Source organism: Colletes latitarsis, chromosome 2, assembly GCF_051014445.1.
Source record: "Colletes latitarsis isolate SP2378_abdomen chromosome 2, iyColLati1, whole genome shotgun sequence".
NCBI classification, from domain to species: domain Eukaryota; kingdom Metazoa; phylum Arthropoda; class Insecta; order Hymenoptera; family Colletidae; genus Colletes; species Colletes latitarsis.
In genome coordinates this window covers 24,452,589-24,467,899 of record NC_135135.1, presented here as the reverse complement: position 1 = coordinate 24,467,899, position 15,311 = coordinate 24,452,589, and the positions used below count along the sequence as shown (strand labels likewise).

General features: G+C 43.0%; 1 protein-coding gene across 1 annotated transcript in view; it reads left to right on the top strand.

Annotated features, from left to right (window-relative positions):
- The first annotated feature begins 629 nt into the window (after positions 1-629).
- Positions 630-15,311, top strand: part of LOC143351621 (protein FAM135A) — an 81,719-nt gene continuing 67,037 nt past the window's right edge. The window contains exon 1 of the mRNA XM_076783387.1: positions 630-1,237. The gene's annotated coding sequence lies outside the window, so the exon portion shown is untranslated. The remainder of the gene's footprint in view (positions 1,238-15,311) is intronic.

Here is a 15,311-nt window from a genome sequence, read left to right as displayed (position 1 = left end):
CCACAATACCTAAAAGCATTTTCTAAATTAATCACCTTACAAAGACAAGGTACATAGTAAATGATCACGGGATCCGATAATAGATAGATATAGCATTCGATAAGGCTGTTATCAGCATCATTCATCGTGGACGTATAGAATGCGCGCGCTTTTTTACCAAGGCAGAGATAAGCAAAATTTTACAGAAATATATATATATATTCGATAAAACAAGAGTATAGATATTTCTTTAAACTTCTATTCGGATTTTCCATTCAGTGAGAAACGTTGCTCGTCTCTGCGCCAAGATTGGCCAGAGAAAAATCGTGTCTCTTTTGATCGCAGAGGTTCGAGGGAGATACGTACGGAACAGAAAGTCCCTAGATGACGCATCGAGGGCAGCGACACCCGGCGGCGAGGCGAATCAAAGCGAACTCGGTCGGGCGCGTGCGGTACGAGGCGCGCTAAGAAGGGCGCATGCTGGGACGTGTCACGGGCACGCGTGTGTCACGATCGCCCATATATTGCTGTCGCGAGTGGCCAGAAGGCGCCGCGGCGGGGCGCAAGGAGGGCGGCGTTTCGAGGCTTGGGAGAGCAGACAGGCGCGTAGGACGGGCCAGCTCACGGTGGCGTTTCCGCAGCGAGCCACGGTATCGTGTCCCATGCTCTCGGCTCGACGCGTGTAGCTCGCGTTCGGAGGGTGGCTTTCTCTGGTCGACGGTCACGCGTCGCGGTGACAGCGAGGAGTGGCTGCAGGGAACGCGAAACGGCGCGACTTAACCGCGTGTACGGGGCAAGTGCGATGAATTATTACGGGGTTTAGTCGATAGGCGTAGCGCGAAAGGGGAATCCCGCGTGACGCAGCATCGTCAGACGGTGAACGTAAAACGTCGGGATAAGAACGGGCTGCTGTGCTGCTGCTGCTGCTCACGGCGGTAGCAGTGCCAGTGGTCGAACCGTGGCGTTGGTGGTTGCTTCCTGTCGCGGTGGTGTGGTGACCGTTGGTAGTCGAGGATCGCATCGTGGTGGTGGTGGTGGTGCTGTCGGAGTAGTGCTGCGCCTCGTTCGACGACGGTGGCGAGGGAAAGAAGGAAAAGTGGCCCTCGGGGTTACGAGGCCAGAGGAGAAAGTGGGTGTTGCCGAAGCGACAACGGGAGGATCGTCCGGGGTCCTCGGCGCCAGGACTCGGGGAACGGAGGAATCGGTTTAGGATGCCCGTCGGTCGAGAGCCGCCTGATCCCCGTTGATCGTGTGCCTCGTGAGTACGGCTAGTTCCGCAGGACCATACGACCCCTCCGGCCTCTATTTCCTTCCGTTCCTAGCCTCGTGCGGCGTACTTGGCCTACCTCGCGCGAATTCGCGCAGGGACGATGCAATTCGACGGCTGCGAAGGAAATAGAGGTCGGATGCAAATTACAAGCGTGGACGAGGCGGTGCGCGATGGGCACGGTAATTGGGACGAGGGGACGCTGGCTCGGTGGGCGCGGAGGAGAGGATGCGTTGGATAACTTCCCCCTTTCGCATCCTCTTCCTCGTTTGCGCCCTCCCCTCGGCCCCGGAGTCTCCTTGTTTCTCGCCTCTCGCGCGTTTTCGTTCTTTTTCTTTTCCCTCAACCGCTCCCCTCTCTTTGGCGGGCGCTGGTAAACAGGAGTCACCGGCGCGTGAGCTGCACGAGCGCAGGCAAAACTCTGCTCCGACGGTCGAGTTTTTCGACGTAACGAGGGGCCGGCGGTGTTATCGCGCGCGACGATGACTCCCCCGTATCCTTTCCGTCTCCCGGCCCTCCCACCGTCCGGATAACAGCGGTACACGCGAATACCAGAAATAATACTCGAGGCTCTCACCGAGACCGGCCGACGAGGGAGCATCCCTCCGCCCCGTTCTTCGCCCGGCGGTGCGCACTGGCCTCGATTAGTTCTCGCTTAGAGAGAGAGTTGTGACCGGATTATTCTTTTTTTTTTTTCCTTCCCTTTTTTTCTCTCAGGGGCGGCGCGGGGGGCCTGGGCGGAAGGGGTGCGCTAACGACGTCACCGTGTCGAGTGAGTCACGGCTTCTAAATTGATCCCCCACCATCCTTGCTCTTCCTCCTCTCGCTCTCGTGTCCCCCTCGCTTCCTACTCCACCTATTTCTGCTTTTTCTCTCTTCCTTTTACGTTCATCCCCCTCCTTATCCCTCTCTCTCTCTCTCGCACTTTCTATCTCGTTTTCCGTCATCTCCATCAACGAAGCTCGTCGCGTTGATTCAATTCCCGCGATGCAACGTGCCATCCTCGATCCACGGGGCCGGGGGAAATATGCTCCTGGACAGGGCAAACGATCGTAGACGAGGTCGTTCCACGGGGCGACTCCGCTTCCGACTTTACGGACGGTCGTTCAATAATTTCGCAAGGTTACCAGGCCCGTCGATATCGCCGGTTGCGCTGTTTCGCAAGAATGATCGATCTCGCGATTCCTGCTTACGGTCACTCGCGCTGGAGATAATGCCACCGACGACGACGCGTACGTACGCTCTCCTCGATGTCATTCGACACGGCTTCCCGGTTCAGGAACCGAGATAAGATTATGCACGGATGATTGCACCGCGGTGCGTACCGTGCGTCGTTATCGAACAGGAAGATTGATCCGTACCAGGCCACCGCTTCGAGGGCTTCGATATAAAAACCACGTCCCGAATTGACCGTTTCAGGTACCAACTGGGGTCGTTGCCCACGAAATCACACCAACCCTTATTAGAATCGTTTAAATCGGTCATCTCTAGCTGGTGATTGAGTCCGCCGTGTCTTTTGTCGAACGTTGATTGTAATTAAGAAGAGTTCCGGGTCGTCGACCCCTCGGTAAACTAGAGAGAGAGAAGCAAGCGCCTTGCAGTGTCTATTTTAGTGGACAAATTCAATTACAGGATGCTTGGAACGTGTTCCAACTAGTTAAAAAATACCATGAACGGGAAGACACATTAACGACGGGGCATTTTTATTAAAACTTTCCTATACGGTGATTTTAATGATATAGAATTCGACACGTGTATACTAAAAATATGAGTGGGTTTGTAATTAACCCCTTGACGTACGATTTAATGTAATTTTTCAAACGTGCACTATTTAATTTTGTTTAAATTTGTTCGACCACGAAAAAGAATAGATTTACGAATACCTCGTAAATGTAACAATATGTTGAGTTTAATATACAAGACTCGATGACGTATGAGTAGCCTAGTGATTATGAAACTTGACATCAAAAAATTTTAACGAGTCAGATTCGTCATTATACGATAAGGGGTTAATATATTTTATTGAAATCTGCAGGAATTATACAGGGTATTCGGCCAACCCTGGGAAAAATTGTAATGGGAGATTCTAGACGCCAAAGTAGGACGAAAATCAAGAATATTAATTTGTTGATGGAGGCTTCGTTCATAAGTTATTAACGTTTAAAGTTCCGCCAGTACTGAATTTTTTTCTCGAAAATACGCAAGATTTCGGGGGTATGTCTATTCACCAAAACTGATTGTAATTAACCCCCACAGCTAACAATATTTTTTCCAGAACGATTTGAAATTTTTTTTTTCGTCGAATTTAGGCACCTAATTAGATTTTCGAAAGGAATTTTTTTCTCGAAAGTGCGTAGGAATTCAGGGATATGTGTAATGACCAAAAATAATTGTAATTGACCCCCGCAACCGAAAATAATTTTTCCAGAACGATTTGAAATTTTCTTTTTCCGTCGAAAAATTTCACACCTTCTCGAATTTTTTTCTCGAAAGTGGGTAGGATTTCGGGGGTATGTATATTCACCAAAAGTGATTGTAATTGACCCTCGCAACCGAAAATAATTTTTCCAAAACGATTTGAAATTTTTTTTTCCGTTGAAAAATTTCACATATTCTCGAATTTTTTTCTCGAAAGTGTGTAGGAATTCGGGGGTATGTGTAATGACCAAAAATGATTGTAATTGACCCCCGCAATCGAAAATAATTTTTCCAGAACGATTTAAAATTTTTTTTTTCGTCGAATTTAGGCACCTAATTAGATTTTCGAAAGGAATTTTTTTTTCGAAAGTGCGTAGGAATTCGGGGATATGTGTAATGACCAAAAATAATTGTAATTGACCCCCGCAACTGAAAATAATTTTTTCAGAAAGATTTGAAATTTTCTTTTTCCGTCGAAAAATTTCACACCTTCTCGAATTTTTTTCTCGAAAGTGGGTAGGATTTCGGGGGTATGTATATTCACCAAAAGTGAATGTAATTGACCCTCGCAACCGAAAATAATTTTTCCAAAACGATTTGAAATTTTTTTTTCCGTCGAAAAATTTCACACCTTCTCGAATTTTTTTCTCGAAGGTGGGTAGGATTTCGGGGGTATGTATATTCACCAAAAGTGATTGTAATTGACCCTCGCAACCGAAAATAATTTTTCCAGAACGATTTGAAATTTTTTAATTTTATTGTTAATAACTTTAACGAAGCCTCAGTCAAAAATTTGATATTCTTGATTTTCGTCTTAGTTTGGCCTCCAGAATCCCCTATTAAAATTTTTCCCAGGGTTGGTCGAACATCCTGTATGTGGATAATATTGAATACGAATTAAATAAAATGAGAATTCTCGGCTCTCGTCGATAATGTGTTAATAAACAGATTTTACATTACATTTATAAATTATTCCAGTGGAAAAGACAATTTTAATTCCTCAAAATTTAAAAAAAAAGAGCGACGAATATTCTCAGACACTGCCCAAATGATCATCGCCTGATGAGACTGCGAGTGATACTCGCCAGCAATTCGAGCTCGTCATACTGTTCGATTAGGTCGCCACGATCATCGTCCATTACGTCATTGCATGTCCATCGTTTCTGTATACCTCGTATGTGATTTGATAAATTTCTAGTTTATTCGTTAAGTGTGTCAAGGTGTATTATTTCGTATCCTGACCTCATCAACGAAAATTGCATCAGAAAAATTACATTCAAGTAACTTCTGTTAAAATGCAGTCCTTGGGTGCAAAGGGTTGATATGGAAACTGAGATTTCGTGTTTCGTTCCCAGGGAGTACGCAATGGCGTGGACGCCGGGCGACTAATTAATTTCAAAGTGGACGTGCACCGGCGTTCTTTTGTCGCTAATTCGGCGAAGTTCCCCGTTCCAGGCCGTCGATTTCGCGCGTCAAACTCGCCGAGCGATAATAACACGGCGACCCTCGGCTGGTCCCGCGAGAACGCTCGATCTGTCGGCTCAAAAGTTGCTCCACATTCCGGGTGACCTTTTCCAGGGCCGACGCAGAAAATGTCAGGGTGCCTGTCCCGTTTCCCTGCCGCCGTCGGTGCGCGGAATTCTCGTCGATCGACGATCCGCGGATGGAAATCGCGTCCGTTGGGTCTACGCTTGACGACAAACCGACTCCATAATGGACGGGGACTGTTCATCCCAAACGAGACGCTAATAAAGCTCTCCGGGTAAAAAATAAAGAACGCGGACGAAGGGAGGAGACATTAAGCCCCGATAATGGATTCTTATGTTCGTTCGAGCGTTCCGCGACGGTTCCGTGATATTCATTTCGCCATATTGTTAACGAGTTCTAGCGGGTGCTTTCGCCGCGGCGACACGCCCCGCGTGTTCCGGGGCAAGAAACTTTCCATTCCTTAATGAGAAAACAGACTGGCATCCGGGACGAGCCGGAAGAAAAGGGGAGGATCGAGGTAGGTGGAGGGTTGCATTAAATGCAACGCCCAAGGATCCCCGTCCGATGGACAATCACCGATTTTGATGAAACTCGGCGCACAGATATTGTCGAACGCGTATTCTTTTTCTCTTTATCGACCCCGTGTCGCGGTCGTGAATTATCCTTAAAGTTCCAACAATGTCACTGCTTAATAAAAGGTACGCGATCGGTTGCCCGATATAGCAACGCCATTTTCCACCGTTATCGCGGTCACCGCGCACCAGAGCTGTTCTCTGTTCGGGGGAAAAACCGAGTACTCGAATATTCGCACCGAGCCAAGTGCTCGAACGATTTCAAGCATCCAGAACGCTTTCGATGCTTCGAATTTGTTACTCGAACCGCCGAATACTCGACTCGGTTCGACGAACGTTTCACAGCTGGGGACTGTTGGTCGTCGAAATTTGTCAAATTAACGGCGAAAATGCGATTTAACCTTATTTGAACTTCGACGACAGAATTCTACGGTCTATAATTCGACCAGCTACGGGGAAAATTTTAATAGGAGATTGTGGGGGACAAACTAAGTCGAAAATCAAAAATACTAATTTGTTGATAGAGGCTTCGTTGAAAAGTTATTAACGTGTAAAGTTACGCCTGTAGAACAGCAATCTGTGATCAATTGCGTGCAAGCGATAGTGTGACGACAGGGGTAGGTGCCTAAATTTTTCGACGTAATTGAAAAGTGTCAAATCGTTCTGGAAAAATTATTTTTAATTGCGGGGGTCAATTACAATCATTTTTGGTGAATAAACATACCCTCGAAATCCTACCCACTTCCGAGAAAAAAATTTAGTAAGTGGACAAATTTTTTGACGAAAAAAAAACATTTCAAATCGTTCTGAAAAAATTATTTTCGGTTGCAGGAGTCAATTATGATCATTTTTCGTGAATACACATACCCCCGAAATCCTACCCACTTCCGAGAAAAAAATTCAGTATGTGGACAAATTTTCCGACGAAAATGAAAAGTTTCAAATCATTCTGAAAAAATTATTTTTAGTTGCGGGGGTCAATTACAATCATTTTTGGTGAATACACGTACCCTCGAATTCCTACCCACTTCCGAGAAAAAAATTCAGTATGTGGACAAATTTTCCGACGAAAATGAAAAGTTTCAAATCATTCTGAAAAAATTATTTTTAGCTGCGGGGGTCAATTACAATCATTTTTGGTGAATACACGTACCCTCGAAATCCTACCCACTTCCGAGAAAAAAATTCAGTAAGTGGACAAATTTTCCGACGAAAATGAAAAGTTTCAAATCATTCTGAAAAAATTATTTTTAGTTGTGGGGGTCTACTACAATCATTTTTGGTGAATACACATACCCTCGAATTCCTATCCACTTCCCAGAAAAAAATTCAGTAAGTGGACAAATTTTCCGACGAAAAAAAAACATTTCAAATCGTTCTGAAAAAATTATTGCCGGCTGCGAGAGTCAATTACGATCATTTTTGGTGAATACACGTACCCCCGAAATCCTACCCACTTCTGAGAAAAAAATTCAATAAGTGAACAAATTTTTTGACGAAAAAAAAACATTTCAAATCGTTCTGAAAAAATTATTTCCGGTTGCAGGAGTCAATTATGATCATTTTTCGTGAATACACATACCCTCGAATTCCTACCCACTTCCGAGAAAAAAATTCAATATGTGGACAAATTTTCCGTCGAAAATGAAAAGTTTCAAATCATTCTGAAAAAATTATTTTTAGTTGCGGGGGTCAATTACAATCATTTTTGGTGAATACACGTACCCCCGAAATCCTACCCACTTTCGAGAAAAAAATTCTTTACCGATAATATAATGTCTGACCAGAACACTTATTCTACTGATCCTACTGAAATTTCAGGCCTATCTTTAAAATATCATAACTCCTGAACGGATTGGAGGATTCCAATATTTCGAAGTGCAAATAACGCGTATTTTAGTGAAGAATATGTAGGAATTCTAAAAACATTCAAAAAGTCTTTCCTTAACCCCATAAAGTGAGAAAATCCCTACAAAAGTGATCCAACGCTGACGACGATTTATCTAAAAAACAGTGGCAATTTTCTCTCGTTCGCTCTCACTCAATGTCCTCTTCTTCGGTTGTCGACTCGTCGGTGAAAGATAATGGCAACTCCGAGGCTCGACGGTATCGCTGTGTCTATAAACTTGTCTAATTTCGTCCGCGCGAGAGATTTACGAAGGCATCCTCGACGCCCCAAACTTTCGAAAACCGTAAACGAAAGTGTAATATTTCGACCCCGACAAGGTAGGCCTCCTTTAAGTCAGAACTTTTCTTTCGCGCACCCTACTTTACATCGATCGTGGGTCTCTTCGCGTGTCGATCGCCTCGTCCCGCGACGGTCTCGCGCTCGGATTCTCGGTTCACGGTGTCGCATAAATCCGCGTACTTTGATGCTGAAGGAGGGCGGTCGAGAAGGGGTGGAGATCGTGCTCTTATCCAAATTGAAACCTTAGCACGTAGGCGAACAGTCCGATCGGGTACGGTCATTTTCCACTTCGATCGGGCCGCGTGGTCAGTGAACCGGCGCGTGCACGCGCAGAGGGAAGAAGGGTACACGCGCGTGTGTTGTTCGATTTCGATCGAAGGGCGAGGTCGTCTCTGATGAATCCCGATGAATAATCCAAGGCGACGCCGGTCGGGGAATGGCCGACGCCAACGGGGGGTTCGTGCTCGGGCACTGCAGAGCCGGGCTATAGCTTTTCATCCCCCGCAGGAAATTTCATCAATTTTCCTCGGAAATTTTAACTCGATTTTACCTCTAACCGGTTTAACTTTTTTAATTTCCTGCCCGCGCCTCGACCTCCATTTTCGGGGAGCATAATAATTTTTCGAAACTCCGGATCGGCGTCTTCGCTGTCTCTACACTTTTGTTTTTTTAATTACCTAACGCGTTCACTGTCCGGTCTCTTAGCGGCGTATCCAAAAGCGTGGCGCTGTGACCCGTATACGGGTCGTAGACAGTGAATGCGTTAACTATAAAATACTGTCGTTGTTACAAAGTGTTCGAAGCATTCGTTGTCGCATCGCACAATTCCCCAACAACTTTCCCCAGTCCTCTCGATATTAAATTCCCGCCAGTGAGACAACGCGATTAAATTCATTGTCGCGAGTTTCGTCCCCAAGAATGGAATTTCTCGCGCCTCCGCTGTCGACGGGAAAACGAACCTCGATCGTTTAATTACGGGGAGATGGAGAGTGGATTTTTTTTTTAGAAAAGTCTAGTGCGTCTTACCCGGAGAGCACCCAACGCCATTGACGTTGAAACGCACTCGAAACCGAAAAAAGCTCACGCGGGCGTCGGTGAGATCGCGATGAATTTTTGTATCACGCCTAAACTAAATAAAAACCACGATTTTTTAAACTAGTTTCCCTTGCATCCTACGCGCGATAATAATTTTTACACGACCTTCGATTTTTCAAAATTTACTATTTACGTGCAAACGAGTCATATTTTTTAATGGAAAACTGTTCAAACTTAGAGCTTAATAACTATAAACTTATTTAAGAATGTACTAATGATCCTGGACGATGCTTGGACGATGATTGTAAGAAGTTTCATAGGTTCGATGATGCAACTTATTGTTCGACGCGATAGCTAGGACGTTGGGTCCGAACTTATACTCGAAAATTGGGCAAAGTTTGACTGTTTGACGGTACGTGATAAATTCTTGGCTCGTCGAGGCCCGTTGATTAGGCGACGAGTGCCGTGGATGCTTGGCTCGGCCTCGACGATTCCGCGCGGATCCATCTCGAGACGCGTGCGGAACACGTCGATCGAAACTGGGTTATCGGTCGCGCGTTGTATCGATTTCGCGATAAGTCGTTGGAGCGACAGACGAGATTTGTGGTACAGGGTGTGCCACAACATGTATCAAGTCCCGCCACAAGTTATGATAACGATAATAATAATAACGAACTCTCTCTCCACGTCACTATCTGTGCCAAGTCAGTCGTAGGTTCAGATTCCATTAAAAAGACATATTTCTCGGTATAAAAACACGTAAATCGATATCAATCTATAGACCTAATTGTTTTTTGACATTTATGGGAAATTTTAATTTTCAAGAAACTATAGAATGTACTTAATATTCAAAAATATAAGAAATACTTTTAGTAAAACACGAATTATTATACAGGGTGTTCGGCCAACCCTGGGAAAAATTTTAATAGGAAATTCTAGAGGCCAAAATAAGACGAAAATCAAGAATACTAATTTGTTGATTGAAGCTTCGTTAAAAAGTTATTAACGTTCAAAGTTCCGTCGGTACTGAATTTTTTTCTCGAAAATGTGCAAGATTTCGGGGGTATGTCTATTCACCAAAAGTGTTTGTAATTGACCCCCACAACCGAAAATAATTTTTCCAAAACGATTAAAAATTTTTTTTTTTCGTCGAAAAATTTCACACCTTCTCGAATTTTTTTCTCGAAAATGCGCAAGGTTTCGGGGGTATGTCTATTCACCAAAAATTATTGTAATTGACCCCCACAGCTAATAATATTTTTTTCAGAACGATTTGAAATTTTTTTTTTTCGTCGAAAAATTTCACACCTTTTCGAATTTTTTTCTCGAAAGTGGGTAGGATTTCGAGGGTATATCTAATGACGAAAAATGATTGTAATCGACCCCCGCAACCGAAAATAATTTTTCCAGAACGATTTGAAATTTTTTTTTTCGTCCAAAAATTTCACACCTTTTCGAATTTTTTTCTCGAAAGCGGGTAGGATTTCGAGGGTATATCTAATGACGAAAAATGATTGTAATTGACCCCCGCAACCGAAAATAATTTTTCCAGAATGATTTGAAATATTTTTTTTCGTCCAAAAATTTCACACCTTTTCGAATTTTTTTTCTCGAAAGTGGGTAGGATTTCGAAGGTATATCTAATGACGAAAAATGGTTGTAATTGACCCCTACAACCGAAAATAATTTTTCCAGAACGATTTGAAATTTTTTTTTTCGTCCAAAAATTTCACACCTTTTCGAATTTTTTTCTCGAAAGTGGGTAGGATTTCGAGGGTATATCTAATGACGAAAAATGATTGTAATCGACCCCCGCAACCGAAAATAATTTTTCCAGAACGATTTGAAATTTTTTAATTTAATTGTTAATAACTTTTTGACGAAGTCTCCATCAACAAATTGGTATTCTCGATTTTCGTCTTATTTTGACCTCTAGAATCCCCCATTAAAATTTTTCTCAGGCGTGGCCAAACACCCTATATTTAGGGGTTGAGAGAACCCTCTACGAAGCTCCCATTTCTTCAATTCTATTAATAAAAATATGAATTTACATAAGGATCCGTCTAATTATCAGCATCGATAAAATTTCTACAGGGTTTGAATATTTGTTTATCGGATTAAAAATCGGTGGTCGATACGTATTGAAAGTAAGTAGTAGTATAAAAAAAACAATTTGATCAATAATAACTTTTAACTAAGCTTTGATAGAAACACTTGGAAGGCACCTGTGCATGGTATGAAAGAAACATACAGAATGAGAAAGGTCAGTGACGAAAATTCATCTCGTACCCTCAGACCCAATCGACCCTATACTTTGTTTAAACAAGCCAAGGAAGTTGTACAGCTGCACCCTCTTGACTTGTATCTCGAAACGCGAAACGCAACATACGCGTCGATGGTTTTTGTCACGGAAAGAGAACTTTCTCTTTGAGAAAAGGGAAACCAACAAAACGCAATTGGTCGCGACGAATTCGTCCCTTGCTTCTGGCCTTTGCCCTGTATTGCCAATTTGAATTTCGCCGAGCAATTTGTTCGCCTCCTACGGTCCCCCGATCCAAGAGCGCATTATGAATTTACAGCCAGCTAGGCCAGTTATAGGAACAAACTTGAATTTCCGCGAACTCCGAAGGGTTCGTTTCTATACCTGAGGGTGGCCATTAGTCGAGGGCTGTGCCCCCTTTCTCTAAACCGTACGCACTCAAACCATTATAGTGACCTTTCCAACCCGAAGTATTTGCATATCAACCAATCCCAGAGTTTCCCATCGGCGGCACGTTCATCCCCACTCTTAATAGAAATAAGAGTCGACCAGCAACTCCATTCGAAAACCGATGTCAGTCATAAGCAAATCGTCCACCGGTACAAACACGCTCCACCCCGGACATTTTAATTCAAGTTTTTTAAATTTATTCTTTTTTGGGAATATTATTACCATTCGACCACGCGCGTGTGTGTGTTTATTGTTTAAATCCAGCGTTCTCCACGACGAGGAATAGCATCGAGGTAATGTACAAAATGTCGGGTAACTTCCATTTTCACTGATACATTAATCATCGAAATTCGACTCGACCCAAATTACTACTTCGACTCCCGGAAAAATTGTCGATGCAAATTGACCCTTTGCACTCCGCTGGCGCCACTATAGCGGCAAACGTAATACGTACCATAGCATAAAATTTAATATTTTTGCAATGGGTTAAAGTGTGATTCTCAATAAAATTAACACGTTGGGTGCCTTGGAATGGGAACTAGTCGTTTACTATGGAATGTAGCGCTTCGTAAATGTCGCGTTCCTTTCAATTTACCTCCGTTTCAGTGACGAAACGCGTCGACTATGCTGTTAATTGGCTGAGCAGCGATTTCTCGTAAAGCCATAACTGCCCGACGGGTAGCCAGGGTTTCTATAATTAATTGCCAGATTATCCGTGGGGGCGATAAAAGGTACGCGACGTTGGACGATTCCGTTATCGTCTCGTTGATCGCGCGTCGGTTGGAAAAAGACCCACGCAATCGGCGCGTCTGCACGCTGGCCTATGTCGTTATCACTATCAATAGCCTCCGATAGTGTTTCGCGGGGACAGGGGCTGCAGATCGAGCCACGTAGGTGTTGTGTGTGTGTGTGTGCACGCGCGTTGCAATAAACCACGCTTTATCGCCTTACGGTTGAAACTTCTCGAGCACGCTCGCGTGGCTGTTGAACCACACAGGTTCATTGGCTCCGTACCGCGGCTAGAAAATAGCGTGGACACGTGTTTGCCTTTGTAGGCGTGCAAAAGCGTTGTCTGGACGCGACTTCGTTGCTACACGTGTCGATGGAATCACGGTCCGTTGTTCCCGTCACACTCGTATCGGCGTTGCAGCGCTGGGATGCATACAGGATACTCCAAAAACGAACATTCCGTTATTTGCTCCCAGTTTATTCGCGAATATGTTCGTTAACGTAGAAATCATTTGTATTTTGCTTTATACAGGGTGTACGGCCGAGCCTGGGAAAAATTTTAATGGGGGATTCTAGAGGAAAAAGTGAGACGAAGATCAAGAATACCAATTTGTTGATGGAGGCTTCGTTAAAAAGTTATTAACAATTAAATTCAAAGATTTCAAATCGTTCTGGAAAAATTATTTTCAGTTGTGGGGGTCAATTACAATCATTTTTGGTGATTACACATACCCCTGAAATCCTATCCATTTTCGAGAAAAAAATTCGAGTAGGTACGGAAATTTTTAGACGAAATTAAAAAATTTCAGATCATACTGAAAAAATTATATTTAGTTACAGGGGGGAATTACAGTCATTTTTGGTCATTATACATACCCTCGAAATCCTACGCATTTTTGAGAAAAAAATTGTTTACCGAAAATCTAATGTGAGGCCAGAAATGCTTCCCTGAAATTTCATGCATATCTTTAAAATGTCATAACTTCTGAACGGATTGAAGGATTTTAATGTTTAAAAAAGCAATCAACGCGTATTTTAGTGAAGAATATGTAGAAATTCTAAAAATATTGGAAAAGTTGCTCCTTGACCCCGTAAAATGCGAAAAACCCTATAAAAATGGTCCAATTTTCAAACAGCCATAACTCCTACAATTGTGAATATATTTCAATGAAACTTTTTTCTGAAGTAGAGCTTATGGGTACCTACAAAAAAGTATTAGACAACTTTTCTGTAGGGCGTCAAACAAAATTACTAAAAATGAAAAAGTAGTTTTTAAGAAAAATCGACAAGGTGCCTAAATTTTTCGGCGAAAAAAAATATTTCAAATCGTTCTGGAAAAATTATTTTCAGTTGCGGGGGTCAATTACAATAATTTTTGGTGAACAGACCTACCCACAAAATCCTACTCATTTCCTAGAAAAAAATTCGTGAAGGTGCCTAAATTTTTCGAGAAAATTAAAAAATTTCAAATCGTTTTGGAAAAATTATTTCAGTTGCGGGGGTCAATTGCAATCATTTTTGGTGAATAGACATATCCCCGAAATCTTGCGCATTTTCGAGAAAAAAATTCAGTACGTGCAAAACTTTAAAAGTTAATAACTTTTTAACGAAGCTTCAATCAACAAATTAGTATTCTTGATTTTTGTTTTATTTTGACCTCTAGAATCCCTCATTAAAATTTTTCCCAGGGTTGGCCGAACATCCTGTATATTATTTTTCATAAGGTCGAAGAAAATTTATATGAAAAGGAAAGAATTGTTTATCAATATTTTGTGCATCGGCATACTTCGTTCTCAAGGACTGAAGTAATGGCGAGCGAGCTGATAAACGAGTCAACTGTCATTAGGGCAGATAAACCGCGTTTTATCTAGCGCTGCAAAGATAGGTTATTAAATTACGTGTGTTATTATTACTAACCATTAGAACACGATAACGGTATTTTTATCTCTAATTTCGCGGTCTTGCAAAACTATACCGGGAACGTAACGATGCACGTTTCAAACTTATAAACAGAAACTTTGCCTCGGTTTTCGATGTAAGAAGAGACGCGGAAGAGCAGCTTTTATAAAAAAAATTGCACACGTTCTCGCCTCGATCGATCAACTAAAATTGGAACTTCGACTTCGCGAGCATCGATTTCCGATTTGCAGATTTAACTTATGGGGTTTGTACTGCACTCTGAGCGAAATGGGGGAAAAAAATTCACGATTCTAGTATCTCTTTAAACGGAATGGCTTCGCCTCGATTCGACCAGATACTGTCACTGCCCCTATCGCGATCGGGCGCATCATTCACTAAACACTCGTCAGCGTTACTAATCCACGATTGTTGGAACGCGATAAAAAATTTGCTCCATTAAGAGCCTCGACGCTGTCGGGAACATCAAAGGAAACGTTTACCACGCCCAACCTGGTCTCCTCGTATTTACGCTGTCGTAATTATCTTCGAAATTTTGTGACCAGAAAACTATGCCAAACATTTCTTTCAAACGTTATCGTTTGTACATATCGCGTACAAATAATTATAGAACTGAGGAAGATACCGGGTTTCGAGTAAAAATATACGTTTGTAGCTAGCAATTCCAACAATTAAGCAGCTCGTATTTCCCGTAGGAATGCGAAGATCGACCAAACAAAATTTCATCCGGATCGGTGAAAAATTGCAAGAGTTACGAGGGAATCACAAACACACAGACATCGAGTTTTCTATAAATTCTAATCATGCGATCGTATAGGTACAGTGGGCACGAAATGGTTAACGAAACGTTGATAATTTTTAATAAATTGTATCACGCTGTAGCCAGTGGAACGTTGCGTTCGAAACGCGACAGAGTTTGTTTCACTCGATAATTCGAGTCGGCGTGGTGGTTTTTCCACGCGTGGGCGGATATTTGCGAACGACGAGTGCATACACACGTATGGTCCG